At 42.5% G+C, this 15,715-nt stretch overlaps 1 long non-coding RNA gene across 1 annotated transcript; it reads right to left on the reverse strand.

Annotated features, from left to right (window-relative positions):
- Positions 1–12,245: 12,245 nt before the first annotated feature.
- LOC113006936 (uncharacterized) lies at positions 12,246–14,853 on the reverse strand. The gene is made up of 3 exons (XR_003269828.1): positions 14,711–14,853; positions 12,767–12,836; positions 12,246–12,612 (listed from the first exon to the last, which is right to left on the reverse strand). It is a non-coding gene; the product is annotated as an uncharacterized LOC113006936 (long non-coding RNA).
- Positions 14,854–15,715: the final 862 nt, after the last annotated feature.

Below are 15,715 nucleotides of genomic sequence, written 5' to 3' on the forward strand. Positions count from 1 at the left end.
GGAGTCTCCACCATATGGCCAGTGTTACACATGTGAGCCAGAAACATTCATAACGCTGCGACATGTCATTCCATGAAACACAGCACCATAAAAACACACATAAAACACAAAGCTGATTACAGGTTTAAAGAAAATCCAGCATATGTAAAGGAATGAATTGCCATTAGAGATTTAGTGCTATACATTAAAGTAATGCCGAGCTAATGTTTCGTTCTTTCTTTCTTTTTTTTGTTTGTTTGTTTTCAAAGCATCCATGTGGCTTTAGCACACACCACCATGGATTATGTCCACCGTGGACATCCAGCCAACAAAGCACTTCTGCGCTCATGGACACAGACCATTAGCTGGAAAAAAACCTAAATCTCCTTATAAGAGGAAAAAAGAGATGTTTTAATGACAGATTATATGCATTTAATGGACAAATTTACATCCATGAGCTGCAGCTAAAAGCGTTTGATGCAAACAGATGAATGAATGAAGCTCCGTCAAGGAAGTTACTGTAGAGCACACGGAAATGCCAGTGAAGAGGAGGCCAGGTGAGTGCATACGCAAAAAGTTCGATGGAAACTGGCATCCATCCATCCATCCATCCATCCATCCATCCATCCATCCATCCATCCATCCATCCATCCATCCATCCATCCATCCATCCATCTTCCTAACTGCATTCCCAATTTGGGGTTGTGGGGAGGCTGTCATATACTGGTATACCATGATATGTTTACCAGTCCTTTGCAGTATTCTATTTATGAATGCACATCATTTTGATTATATCAGTTAACTCGAATAAATTAGTTTAAAGCAAACTTGTGACTGAAATACACCTCAAAGAGATTTCATGTTACCAGTTAAAAATACAACAGTTAAACATGAGGTGATGAATGAACCAACTTATTTAAACAAACCGTTTAAGACAAACTTCATTTGACAAATAAAAAAAAAAAGGTCCTGCTGATATCAGTAAAAGTCATCTCAACAAAGTGGCACACTATGACAGTAAAGGAGGAAGGATGCACAGTTTGCTGACAGATGCCTCACTCCCTGCCCCGCCCTGACTCGGCTCACCTGTTCAGGGCGTCAAGAGAGCTCCTGGAGATGAGCGTGTCTGTTCTCCCTACACAAGCAGGAGGTGGCCAGGGAGGGCTCGACAGGAAATGCTGGCACGTGCTTTCCCACAGAGGTCTCTCACCCCTTAAAAAACATCCAATGGGGTGTGTGTGTGTGTGTGGATGTATTTGTGGGCACTAGGTATAAGGTGACCGATGCAGGTGTGTTTCTATAGGTTTCCTCTACCCTGAGGTGATATAAAAAGCACACAGTACAGAGCGACTGTATATGTGTTACGTTTGTGGATCGTTCGTGTGTGTGTTTGTGTGTGTGAGAGAGAGCAGGAGGAGCGTGCCCCCTGCGTGCCCCCACGGCCGCCAAACGCCTGGCCACCTGCTCTGGATTTGAGAGCATTCGGATTACACGCGTCACAATGGAGATACGCAAACACAAATATGCCTCCAGCTGACAAAGGACACACACACACACACACCAGACAGTATCACTGCTAATTGCTTTCAGCAACTTCAATATTTTCATCGTTTGTGGTATGGTAATGCTGAACGTGATATGGAAGATAACATTTACAGCATGAATACGTTGACTGATGCCTACTGATTCATTTATTCTATGTGTCTGTTGGAGGCTTATGGCGCCAACTGCTGAACTTTGGTGGCTTTTAACAATGTTTTACCACATCTGTTATGACCCACAGTATATCGACTGTCCTGCTTTTCTTTGCAGGGTCAACAAGGAGAAACCATCAGACAATCCCAGCCAAGAAAAGTGCCCAAACACAACATCACTGTGAATAACAACACATAAGCACCATAAGCAGTTTATCCGTGTTGTCTGAGGACCGCATACATCAAAAAAGCCACTGAAAGTTTACTCAGAAGGCCTTTTCCCATATGAACAATGCCTTTTTAGTTGTAGCCTGATGCGTTCACTACCAGCTCTTTCACATCTTCAGTGCTTAACGAGACCAAAGGAATCTGTTGGCAGTGTGTCTCGGGTCTCTCTAAAGTTTTGTCAGCAACCTTAGAATAGCTAAACCTCTGCTGTATCAAATTTAAACGTTCTGTCAAATCTGAGTCCTGGAATACCATGCAAGTGCAACATAAAATAACCAACAACTTGCCCAGTAACGAAGACAGAATCTCAAAAAAGTTTGAGCTTTATTGCATCATGACAGACATATTATGATGGCTTATTAAAGGTGGTTGGTGTTAAGGTACTTTCAGCGTTATGATTTAGAAAAACGTGCACATGAATGAAAAACTGTCACTAGTGACGTAATAAAGAGAAACCAAACTGCAAAAATCAGCCAGAAGCCCAGAAGTGGCCATCAGTTGCTTGCATGTAAATTCAACTGCCATCACTTGCTTTTGTATGCATGATGTAATTCACTGCTTTAGTGGCATTTAAGTATATTTTAATGACATGTGTGGACTAAACCTATCACACAAATTACTGGAAGGTGATGTAAATGGATGCCAAGATCCTGACATGCAGCCAAAAAGATGAACTGCGCAAAAAATTATCGGTACCCCGAGCGCTCAAGGACATTTAACAAAATTGACCTTGTCGCTCTTTTTTTTATGGCGGTAAAAAAGAAGAGGCGGGCTATTAAAGCGCCACTGGGCTCGTGCTTGTGTGCAAATTCAATCACGGTGGGATTGAAGGGGGGGTGCTCTTCCACTGTCTTCCCTCTCTGCCTTGCCTCTTGTTTCCCCCATGGGGGTGGCTGGTTTGTTTTGCTAATGACCCCATCCTGTTATGACCTCATTCAGTTTGTGCTCAGTAATTGGTGGCACACTGACATACTGGGGTGCCGGAGGAGGGGATCTCATTGTAAACATTTCTCCCCGACAAATAAGGTATTGTTATTAATGATTAACGGCAATGAAGGGGAAGTGTGTGTGTGTGTCCGTGACAGAGAGAAAGAGAAGAAGAAAGAAGATGATGTAGATGATGAATGATTATGACTCGAGGTTTTACTACAGATTAGGGAGGTGGCAGTGATGAAGCATTTTACTTCAAACAGCGGTTTGAAAGCAGACTGCTGTTCATACAGCATAAATATGGTTTAGTCTACTTCAGCACAAGAAACCACACTCCTGGGAGAAGACTGCTGGCTTGACTGTTGTCCAAATGACGATCATCGTCAACCTTCACAAGGAGGCTAAGGCACAGAACATCATGCGCAAACAGCAGGAAGGGCCGCAGCCTTAAGTAGAAAACTAGATTCAACGAGTGGACCGAGTGCATTTAATGCACTGACAACCGAGTGCATTGTGCCACCATGCACAGGAAAGGGGTTACTAACTATCACAGTCCTAATGTGAAGCCACTCCTGAACCGAAGTGTCTTACTTAGGCTAATGAGAAAAAGAAGTGAGCTGTTGCTCAGTGGTCCGAGGTTTTTTAGATTTAAGTAAATTTGTTTATTTCTTTCAGAAATCAACATCCTGGAGTCTGGAGGGTGTGAAGTGTGACGTTTCTGCAGTCTGTGATGATTTGTGATGCTATGTTATCTGCTTGCGTACATAGTGGTTGGCCCACCATTCTTTTTTATGTTATTGTTAAGAGGAGGATGAGAAACACCCAACCCCAAAATACAGCAACCCTAACGCCTTTATCGCAGCATCCAGGGCTTCAGTAACACCTCAGCAGAGCCACAACCTGACTGGCTTCATGCCACACTGCACTGATGCAGTAATTCATTCTAAAGGATCACCAGCCAAATACTGAGCACATAAATGGCCATACTTTGAGAAGTGAAATGTTTCTGTAATGTAAATCCTTTTAAAAATTGTTCTAAAGAAATATCCTAATAATAAGAGATACTGGATTTATGATTTTCACCTATTATCATCAAAAATAAAGCAAAATTTCATTTTATGTGTAACGAACATACAACCAATGAAATTTAACTAATTTTCAACCACATTATGAAACAATTAATATTTTCAAGATATGCAATATTTTTTTGAAGGGGTCTTGTTGGCATAACTGATTCACTACTGTTTTTCTTTGGAAATGGTAAGAAGATAGGCAAAACACATGTGTTAATGTGGGGTCCTGCTGATGTTTGACAGTGACTAGTAGCTCTAGTATGCGTCTACGTTATTTTCAAGAATGGGAAAATGCACTTTGATGACACTGCAGATTGTTCTATAAAATAAAATAAAAAAATGGTTAAAAAAAAGGCCATAGCTATGCTGAAATTCAATTCAAGTTCATATTTTGCCGAGAAAAAAATCCCCCAAACTCACGAGACCTATTCTGGTGATTTCCCGAGGACCGACACTATGAACAGCAATATTCACTAGGGGTGTAACCTGATCTATTTTTACCTAAATGTTATAAAATGCTGTCATTCTCTGGAATTTCATTTATTTCAGCCAAAGCCCACAAAGAATGGAGCCAATTAATGTGAAAATTAACGATGTCTGACTAATTAAAACTATCATAAAAGCTCCATTTTTAAGAACCAACTGCAATAAAAGTTGGTTCCCCTTCACTGGTTAGATTCCATTATAATAATGTATTTTTCTACTTATAATTTTGCTTGACCGTGCTTGCAAGCATACCAGTATTTGCAAACAGGTTGTCCCATTCTTCTCAGATGATCGTTTGCATTACAGATTTTTGTTTCTCTGACTTCCTCTTTAGAAAACTGGTAAGGTGTTCCAGCAGATTAAAGACAGGAGACATAAGGCCGCTCCTAGTTTTCTTTTGTTTTTTTCTAGCCTTATTGAGCCAGGTAATATCTTTCCTCATTTACCATTCCCGGATACAAACTCAATTAATCAGGGGTATCAAACATAAAGTGCGGGGACCATAATAAGCCAAGCAAAGACTCCAATCCAGCTCACAGGGTCGTTTTGGAAACATGAAAGAGGGCGTAGTGAAAAGGTGAGGATGTTCACGTGTTTCTTTCATAACATCGTTCATGTAATTGATCTGGAAATTACAAGAAGACTTTTTTTCTACATTGAGCTACATTTTTAATTTGATCAGTTCTATTACAATCATGTCTTCATGTGCTGACTATTTGGTTAAATTGTATACAATAAGCAGACAATTGTGAATATTCCTTTACTTCTGCTACAATGATTCTGACTGGTTACTTGTGGATATTTACAGTGAGGAATCGCAGCTTCTGCCCAAATACATCACAATGCTGTTTCACCACTTCATAAAGTGAGCATCTGAATTTGCTGCAATAAAGTGGTGGATATAGTTGTTATCTGCATAAGAGGTGAAAAAGTTCCCGTCTCATCCTCCAACTCTTTCCCCAAATTCTTCATTTGACTAAGGGATGGAGGCTCGGTCGTGCACAGATGGGTGGTATACTATTCAAGTCATAATCCATCATAAAATTGTACCCTCAAGGATTATGTGTGTGCGTGTGTGTGTGTGTGTGTGTGTTACATGGTTGCATGTGTCCTGGGCCATTTGTGCATTTCTCTAATGTGGCTGTCTACATGCCATTATTGAAATGAGTTAAATGAGACGTATATCATTATAATGTGCTTGTGTATGTGTGTGTGTGTCTGTGCATGTATGAAACATCAAATGCACATCAAAAAAGTCGCATGTCTGCTTATCAGTATTACACTAATTATCATTGATGTTTAGCGTGCAATTACACCATATTATTCCCAATAATTATAGAGCACGTATTAATCAATTAACATGTACTGAGAGCGTGCCCTTGCATGCTCTGCTGGCATTACATTGTGCTTGCGAGTTCCACAGGACAACCACACACACACACACACACACACACACACACACACACACACACACACACACAAAACCCCAACAATCAAAAAGAACAACAAAAAAAAAAAAAAAAACGTAATCTCCGGCTTGAGTGTGGTTTGTATTTGGAAGAACAAAAACGCTCCACGTGTGCACGTGTCCCTGCAAATACATCCGTAAAGGCAAGAACACACTTACACAGTATTGCTTTTTACTTTCAGTGGGTGGCAGAAAAAGTAATTTCTCCAGCCCTCCCTTCCTCCTCCTCACCTCTCCTCTCCATCCTCACCCCACTATCACATCAGGCAGGGTCTACTTATAGTACCAGCCAGAGAGAAGAGAATAGGGAGAGAAAGGGTATTATGACAGTGAGGAGAGAAAAGAGAGGGAGCGAGAGAAAAGAAGGGCAGACAGGGTATTATGAGAGAGAGGGATGAGAGCAGTGAAGGCATTTGGAGTCTTTATTCGCCTTCCTAAGCCTCGGGCTCTTCTCCCAATCCGATTGGTCGATACGGCCAGCCATGTAAATGAAATGCAAAGCAGAGAGAGACCCTGACTTCCCTTTGCCAATTTGTGGGGCCCTTTCTCTCTTCCTCTGCCGATGGCTCCGTTCTTTTATCAGTCTGTCTTCCTCTCAACGTGACGCCTTTCTTCCTCAGTATCACAGTTTGCCGCCTTCAACCTCTGATTCTCCCTCTCTCGCTCTGGCAGATAATGATTTGCCTTTTTTCTCTGAGAGCTGAACTTTGCACTTCTCTAATGTTCGGCTCGAAAAGGATTTAATCCGCCAAGGCTTCTTCTTTTTTTTTTTTTATTTCCTGGGAAACGCTAGTGGTGATTAAGCATATGCTCTTTTGCATGCGTGCAACAATGCTTGTGTATGTGCAGAAGCATATATGTCCTGTTGTGCTCTTTGTGCGACTCTCTACTGGAGTCCATTAGACATTTTTAGCTTTGCAGTCGCATGAGGAAAAACTGCAAAGGTCTGAAAAGTGTTTGGCTCAAAATAATCTAAATATGCACTGGACATTTCATAGAACTGAAACGGTCTTCCATCACTGGAGAAGGAGAGTCTGCTGGCACTAAACTCTTAGGCCAGAGTTTCAGTAATGGGGGCCCTCGCTGTGTAAAGCTCTGGCTGTGAGATTTAGGTTGCTGCTTATTTATTTTACAGAGTCTAATCAGCTCCAGCAGTGTGTGTGTGAGAGTGTGTTTTTAAACTGCATGGGACTGGGTGACAGGCCAATAGATGAAGACTGGACTGATGGCAGTTTTAAGTGCAGACAAATGCTACAGTCTGTCCCAGATTAAAGATGCCCTCCACCGCTGTAATCCCTGAAATGCTGTCAAATTGGTATTTCCTTTCCTTCCCTCCCCTTCACTGAACATACCAACACTGAGAGTGAGCATCACAGCATGACGTGCATGGCCTGGACCGAATGAACTCTAACTTAATCTAATTAATTTCTTTGCCTTAATTTCAGGCCTCGCTTCAGTTGGCGCACTTCATCAGAAAAGTGAGTAATGTAACTCCAACAGAGCAGAGACGAGGGAAGAGAGCAGCACATCCGAACATCAGAAAACAAATATTTTGAAACTGGAAGCCAAAATGAACATGAGAGAGATGTTTTAGTAAATGATATGGTGAGGCAGAAAAGTGAGAAGCATCACCCGAATTGCAGCCAGAGATGAGAACTGGTCAGTGTGCACTGGACAGTTCATCAGGCAAACGCTGCCATCTGCAGGCTGTTGTTTGAAGCACATCGAGATTTCGATAATTCTTGGACATCTGTGGTATCAATCAAAATATCCATTGCTGGTGTCACGGCTAACAGATGGATCCAAGTGCAGACTGCGTGCTGGTAAGCAAAAGGTTGACAATTATTTAACACAGAAGGAAAACCACAGTGATGTGTATATTCAGTGAATGAGGCAGGGGTTCAGGGCTCCAGGGGAGGGAATCCACACTCGCTCTCCACTCAGCCCAAACTCCTCACGCTCGCTCGCTTCTCCAAGGCCACTCTCGCTCAAATTTCCACTTATGTTAACACACACACACACGGGGATCACAGGTCTGGGTCCGCCACAAGTTCCAGAGAGACCGATTAGATCAAAACACCACACAGCACCGAGAGAGTTTCTTTCAGAAAGAGAGCTGAGAGCACGAACACGGGAGGTTCAACGTTCCAGCGCCGACTACTCTGTGCCGCAGCGTTAAATAGGCCAGAGGGACGCTGCCTGATCAGCAACAGGTGTTGTAATCACTGCTGGCGCGTGGGCCAAGGGTGAGAGCCCACAATGAGCTCCACCCAGGCAAGCAGGAGAAAAAACAGAACAAACTTGTGGCCAACATGAGCAAGCCAGAGAGGCACAGGGACCATGACAGCTGGGAAATTTGTGGTCAAGAATAAAACTAATAATGAATAATTCTGTGTCATTTTTTTTCTTTTTTATAAATAAATAAATGAACAAATAATTTAAAAAAAAATCTTACTATAGATTTTTTCCCCAGGTACTATTTTTTAAAACCATGCTGCTCGTAAACATTGCCATTTTTTTTCTTATTTTCAAAGTGTGTATAATGAAGCCAACCCACACTCAGTAGCCAGTTCAAACGTATTTTCTCGCTCATCTCTCACAGTGTTTAACCATTCAGAGAGATCAGGTTTCAGTTTGGGCTGCATTTATCTGAAATTTCTGCTTCCTGCAGTGCAATGAGTGGAATTTCTTTTGAAGTGAATTTTGATCTGTATGAAAGGGGCAAGAGCTTTGGCTACAGAAGCTTTTTCATTCCTAAGAGAGGTAGAGTGGGTTGTATACTAATGGAGAGGTCACAGGTTTGATTCCATTTATCCTAGTCAAAGTGTCCTTGGGCAACATATGGAGTACAAGGGCAGAGTTTGAGTGTGTGTGTCATTGAACATTATAGTGTTTGAAGGTACCGTTTACTTCTTGATGTATTCTCAATCATCCAGGAAAGTAAATCTCCAAAAGTTGATTCTGTTCATCTGGACGTCACCAGGGAGGATATGAAAAGTGGCAGGTTAGCCTTCTTAGACTGTGAGATTTCCATCAGTATGGGGGACATCTAAAAGCTGACGTGTGCCATAAACCTACACATACGGATCAGTATTTAAGGTTTGACTCTCATCATCCACTGGAGCACAAACTGGGTGTCATCAGGACGCTACAACACAGAGCGAACACCATCCCCACTGACACAGCGGCCAGGGAGGCAGAAGAACAGCACATCAAGAAGGCCCTGAGTAAATGTGGTTATCCCAGCTGGACGTTTGTCAAAGCTGGAAAGGCACCTAAAGAAAGCTCCAGCCAATCCAGGAGAGAAGGACAACCGCTGCCCAAGCGAAAACCTCTAGTGATCCCATATGTGTCAGGAGTATCGGAGCAGTTGAGACGCATTTTTTCTAAACACCGGGTCTCTGTGGCTTTTAAACCCCAAAACACGCTGCGCCAAAAATTGGTCCACCCCAAGGATCGGGTCCCCCGACACAAACAGAGCAACATAGTGTACGCTGTGCCAGGAGGATTGCCAGGATTTATACATCGGGGAAACCAAACAACCTCTGGCGAAGCGGATGGCACAACACAGAAGAGCTACCTCGTCAGGCCAGGACTCGGCAGTCTATTTACACCTACAGGCCAGTGGACACTCTTTCAAGGATGAGGATGTATACATCCTGGACAGGGAGGAACGCTGGTTTGAGCACGGAGTCAAGGAGGCCATTTACGTGAAAAGGGAAAGACCATCTCTGAATCGAGGAGGGGGCCTAAGGGTACATCTTTCGCCATCTTACAATGCTGTGATTGCAGCCATTCCCCAACTCTCTGTGAATGGGACTCATGGCCATTGATCAGTGGTCTTTGATCAGTGGGTTTTGGTCAGCGGTTGTTGATCAGTGGTCATGAGAATTTGCATAATTACGATTAAGGAACTGACCTCCCAGCCCATTGTTCCTTCAGTGGGCTCGTTTCAGTCATTATGCAAATGTAGTGTTTATAAGATTTGGGGAAACCTGCAGTCAGCTGAGACTGAAGACGTCGCTTGGATGAGTGACAAAACGTTTCTCCCACAAAACGCTACGTCCAGATGAACAGAATCAACTTTTGGAGGTACAGTTTACTTATTACTTATTGTCTGCAGATTAGACATGCAACCGTCCTGTCTCCAGACAGCTGGCAAGAACCAACTACAACAGCGGGTTATAAGCCAACATTATGCTAGCTAATGTTGGCTTGAGTGTCTCTGATACATAGTTAGATTACATTCTCACATCATATGAGAGCTTATTCACTAAGTGTGTGTCCAACACTGTCAGATCCATTTCAAAGACACTCTTACTAATACTGGTTAACATCAGCTAATCGAGGCTAGGAGTGGCTAACGGAAGCTAACAGCAGCAAAAACGGCAAAGCTTACTGAGAGAAAAATTCAGGATATCCTCAGCAACCCACCTCACTATCAAGTCAGACTCTTTTCACAAATCTCCTCCAGAGTCAATAGATGGGGACACGTAATAACAGTGGACTGGCAGCTAGTAGTGAGATGTTATACGCTATAACTTTAAAAGGCATAGAACAAACCACTGCATGGACATGTGACTGAATTTATTTAACATGTGTATGAATTGCTGAATATGGGGGTTGTTTGTAGTCTAAAAGCACTTTGAGTGCTAAGTAAGATTAGCGTGCAAGTAACTGGTTCACATGGAAAGCAACAGAAGTGGAAAGTAATTAAGTATAAATACTTTGTTACTGTACTTAGGTAGAATTTTCAGTTTTTTCTTCTGATAACTTTTTACTTAAACAAATATCTGTACTTTCTATTCCTTACATTTTCAGACTTGCTTCTTTAAGCTGTAGGAAGGCAGACGAGACAGGAGAGAAAGAAGACAGGTTATAATTAAATTTAAGGACTGCTCAGCGACACCTGATAAACTGCAGATTTAAAGGTTACATGAAATGTCATCATATGACATATTGGATTTGTACACGATGTGTTTTGATAAATTATGTATTTCCATTTTGTGAAACATCCTGCAAAACAAACTAAGTATATCAACTTTGTGTTATTAAAGTGTTGCATGAAAGTACTGGGTAGTTTTGTCCAGGATAAACAGGTTAGTTTGCAGTACATAATCTAGTGTAATACTCTCCAAAGACGTCTCTGTGAATACTTTTCATGGGAAATACTTACAGCAAAGTAATGTCTCTAAAATTTCTCCACTTTCCCGGGATCCCATTTTTGGTGTTCCATAATGCTAGAAAAGCATTAAGTGAACACCCATTTTAGCAACTTGCAATTTAACCAAAAAACACCTAAATCACAAGACGTTAATCTGGAAATGTGTGTCTTTGTGTGTATAGGCATGCACCATAATGAGTAGCGTGGGGGAAGCTAGACAACAGCTTTTTGACAAGAAGGAAGAGGCCTACCAAAACACATGTCAGCCACACACACACACACACACACTCTCCTCATCATCCTCTCCTTCCTCATCCTCCCATCAGCCCTCTCACTTCCTTGGTTCTCCCTTCCTCCTTCCCAACATCCCCTCCTCTTCACTGTCCTGCCAAGCTGACAGCTCCAAGCTCCGTGGAAAATGAGTCTCACTCGCATTACAATCGCGCGGGACAGATTCCATTAGCACTATCTGAAATTGAGCACGGGGAGCAGGGAGCGGGCGGCAGCGGCGCACGCCCCTTATCAGAGGGAGAGGGTGAGCTCCTCTGACGTCACTAATCCACTGGGTGGGATTGAGCAGACACACACACACGCACATACACAGCATGGGGAAGACAGGATTCTCACACACACATTTTTTTATATACTAAAAGACACCAGGCACAAACAGGTAGAGGAACAAATCCACACACATGCATGCACAAACACTAAAAAACCCACACACGTGCAGGCGTGTGGCAAACAAAAGGAAAAACAGACATTAAAACATTTGTGCTGCAAATGCAACACCAGAGGAGCTTCAGTGAGTCTCTGCACTCACTTTACACGTCCCTGGAACTTATATTTAACGGGGTAATGAAAAGCTGACGTACATGATGAAACTGGAAGAAAACAAGCAACACATCAGTTCTCCGCCTCTGCGTGTGTTTGTGTGTGTGTGTGTGTGTGTGTGTGTGTGTGTGTGTGTGTGTGTGTCAGTGGTTTCCTGAGGAGTGCTGGCAGGTCTGTTTGGTGGTGCTACTGGTGGGATTTGTAGCACGTCAGTCTCTTGGTCTAAGATGAAACTGAGCCTCTCTCGCACTCACTGTGCGATCCCCACCTCTGCTGCCCGCTTCTTGTCCCGTCTCCCCTGCTCCAATAATTCATACAAATGCAGATTCCACATATAAGTGAACACACACGTGCATCTGCAGGAACGCCCCACACATACCCCCCAGTGTCCTCATCCCCGTAGTTATTAACCCTTGACACATAAATCCAAGGGTATGTGGGTGTGAGATATTAGCCCAGTGTGTGTGTGTGTGGGAGGGAGGATGGGGTTAATCTTTATGTAGTGGGGATCTTTCACACAAGATCACTCAATTTAAATAGAGTGGGAACACTTTGATGTCTCCAGCCCTCCCTTCTTCCTTCGTTCTCCAACTCTCATTCACCCCTCTAATTTGCTTCATGTTGCCCCCCTCTGTGCCCCTGCGATAAGGTGTAATGAGAAATGTTTTCGAAATGGCTCTCACCTACCATGCGACGCTAATTGAGCATGTGCTTGATACAGCCAAAAAGGAGAGCGCTCGTCTCTGACCGCTGACGTCGCTGAGGAGAAGAAAATGAGAAAAGGAGCATTTAGTTTTCCCCAGTTTCCCCAGCCATGAGGCGACTGAATAAAACAAAACTGATGCATATGTTTGCATTAACTGAACCGAACAACCCTTCCCCCTCAAAGACACAAAGCAATGAGAGTACGTACCATCTTCATTAGTTGTCATTTACAGGGAATTACGGAGATGCCTCCTCAGGGCTGTTATTGGTCACGCAGCCTGTATCAGGGAGGAAGAGAAGGAACTTTGGGAATATTTGAAAACAGAAATGTTTGGCCTATATTCATTTAGCATCAGAGGGAAGGCGCTACACATAAAAAAAAACAACATAACATAAAATACAAAAAAGATTCAACAGCAAACTGAGCAGAACAGAAACTAAAAGATGAAAAAAGCTAGTGTCACGACACATTTCGTTTAGGTTCCTTTCTCTGTCATATGTCAACACGTTCATCCACCCACATCCAGTCTGGGCCTCCCTCTCTCAAACTGGGATGTGTGAGGATTGCGTCCGTGGTGGTAGAGCGGGAGACCGCTTGGTGAGACTAAAACTGTGTGGATTACCAATCCACTGCCACAGCGTCACCTCCCTAACAGGATAACACCGCATAATAAACTCCATAAAATAATCAAACTTATTACAACTCTTAACCCCTGTTTAATACAGTCAGCTCAGCTTACGTGTGTTGGTATTCACCACTAGTCGAGCCACAAAAGAGAATAGTCTTATAAGACCAGAGAACACAGGACAGCATATTGTGATGCCTTAATATTGGCTTTAATTGGATTTGTAAATTATGTGGCTAAATTAGCACTTTTTGCTGCTTGGGGATTTAGTGAAATGTGTAGCAGGAAAGGAAAAAAAAGGGGAAAGTCTTAAAGTTAATTAATCATCTGTGGCTCCAGATTAATTAAAGTTTCCCAGTGTTTGTAGTTAATGGGGAGATTGATGGAACAATGGCTTGAACGCCCCCTGCCTCCTCGAGAGCAGAGAGCTGAGTCCACAGAGACGTACTTCAGAGCCTTTGATTATCACACATCCTCCACACACACATATGTACACATGCATGAAAACACACACACACACACACACACACACACACACACACACACACACATATATATATATAAATACACAGAGACCGGAGAGTCCCCTTCAAACTTCCTAGTCACAGATATCATTACTCCCATTGAGGGATTCACATTAATTAGCTGGGATCAAAACCTACAAATCCCCCCACTGAGAATTCCTCTGTTCGCCTAAACTATACCTCCATCATTTATGCCACATCCCCTGACACACAACCACATACAGAATACAGCCAGATATCCCTGTTAGTGGGCCAGGGGTAAAAACAAGCTGTTGGGCACCCTTTCGCTGTCCCTATCCTTCCTTGTTCAGCTGTTTTAAACTTATTCAAATCCATTACAAGTTTAACCTGTACCATACACATTACCAGCAAACAGCTTTCTCCACCTAATAGCCAGCTCAGTACGCATTTAATGTATTCAAAGGTTGTAGTTGAGCAAAAATAAGGGACAGTAGACTTAACTATGGAGAGAAAGGCATTATGGGAATTCTGCAGAGGCTTAGGAGGATGCATGTGAGTGCATTCTAGGAAGCCATCAGTGCACTGCCCAGTGATAACGATGCTATGTTTAGGATACTTGCTGGTTGAAAAGTTAGCTACATGAAAGGATCTGCAAGCTATATGTATGCATACTGACAGACTGTATGTTTGTGTATCTTTTATATAAAATCTGTAGCTGTTTCACATATTTTTGATAGTGCCCCCAAAGTGGTACTAGACAGCTAGATAACATATTAGCACCTACATGCAGAACATACATACTACCATGCAGTAGTATGCTGGGACCTTCACAGTGATCAGGTCACAAATTCAGGTCCCAACTTTCCAATATGAAATATTTTGCTTACTATTTGTTAAGCACTAAGTTATGGTTAATCAAAAAAAATTAAAAAAATGAAAGGATAAATAAATCTTGGCTACATTCATAGGATCATGTTTGGTTTAAAAGGCGCCGTTTGACAACTTGAAGCACATGTTATGTAGCTCCTTTTTACAGCTTACCACATTTACCAGTCATAGTGCAAAAGATAGATGCAGCTCCTGTGATGTCACCCATTGGTTTGTGAAGTTCTGGTCTCAGACGAGAGTTGAGCATTTTCACCATCACCATCTTGATGTTTTTGAAGCCATATATGATAGTGGCGGGTCAGAGGGCAGTTTCTATATGCGTTACAGTCTTTTTGCAACCACGTGTATCGCCCCCTGGTGGTTGCAAAAAAGAATCCAGGTTACAGGTTCTTATGCACAGATCACTTTTCAGACCCAAAGGTAACGTCCATCGTTTAATGATTTTATATGCTTTTTGTCACATGACCACCAGAGGTCTTACACATAGTTTGGCTTGTTTTCTTTTCATCGGTGGTTACTGTTTGGATAAAAACTTCCAAATGAGGCTGTAGAGTGGATTACTTACTGGTTATACAGTAATAGCAGCAACCAGCCTGCTGAATGGGTCATCTGATGTGTCTTAGGCTGGGATATCATCTAGATGCCAGATCCCTCAAGCACATCTCTTACTTTGACTATTTTTTATGTCATTACAGTGCATCTGGTGCAAGCATCGAACATTAAATGCATCACATTGATGTTCTAAAGTGAACTGCACTCAAACCAATGGACAAAGAGAACTGGTAGTGAATTTTCTCTTTCTGCAAAGTTGGCGTTTTTGAGTGTACGGAAATTTTCTTCTAAAAAATGTGCCTATGATTAAAATTAAGAACATATTGCCGCTCATGAGATGAAAATTGTAGTGCATGCACCCAAATTAAAACTGTGCATACCGTCTCTCGAGTTTTAGCAGTCTTTGGGTTTTCTCTTTTCCTGCTTTGAAAGACTTTAAATGTAGCGTGTCGGCACGACACCCGTGAAAAACGCTTATTCAAAAGCAGAAAGCCTCCTCCTCATGGTTGAAGTGACATAATTTCTGTACAAACTCCTGAATAACACCACTCCACGCAGGGCTTCGGGAGCCTTTCACCAGGCACCCTGAATTCTTTGCAAAGTCTT

Source organism: Astatotilapia calliptera, chromosome 15 (assembly GCF_900246225.1).
Source record: "Astatotilapia calliptera chromosome 15, fAstCal1.2, whole genome shotgun sequence".
In the NCBI taxonomy this organism is placed as follows: Eukaryota; Metazoa; Chordata; class Actinopteri; order Cichliformes; family Cichlidae; genus Astatotilapia; species Astatotilapia calliptera.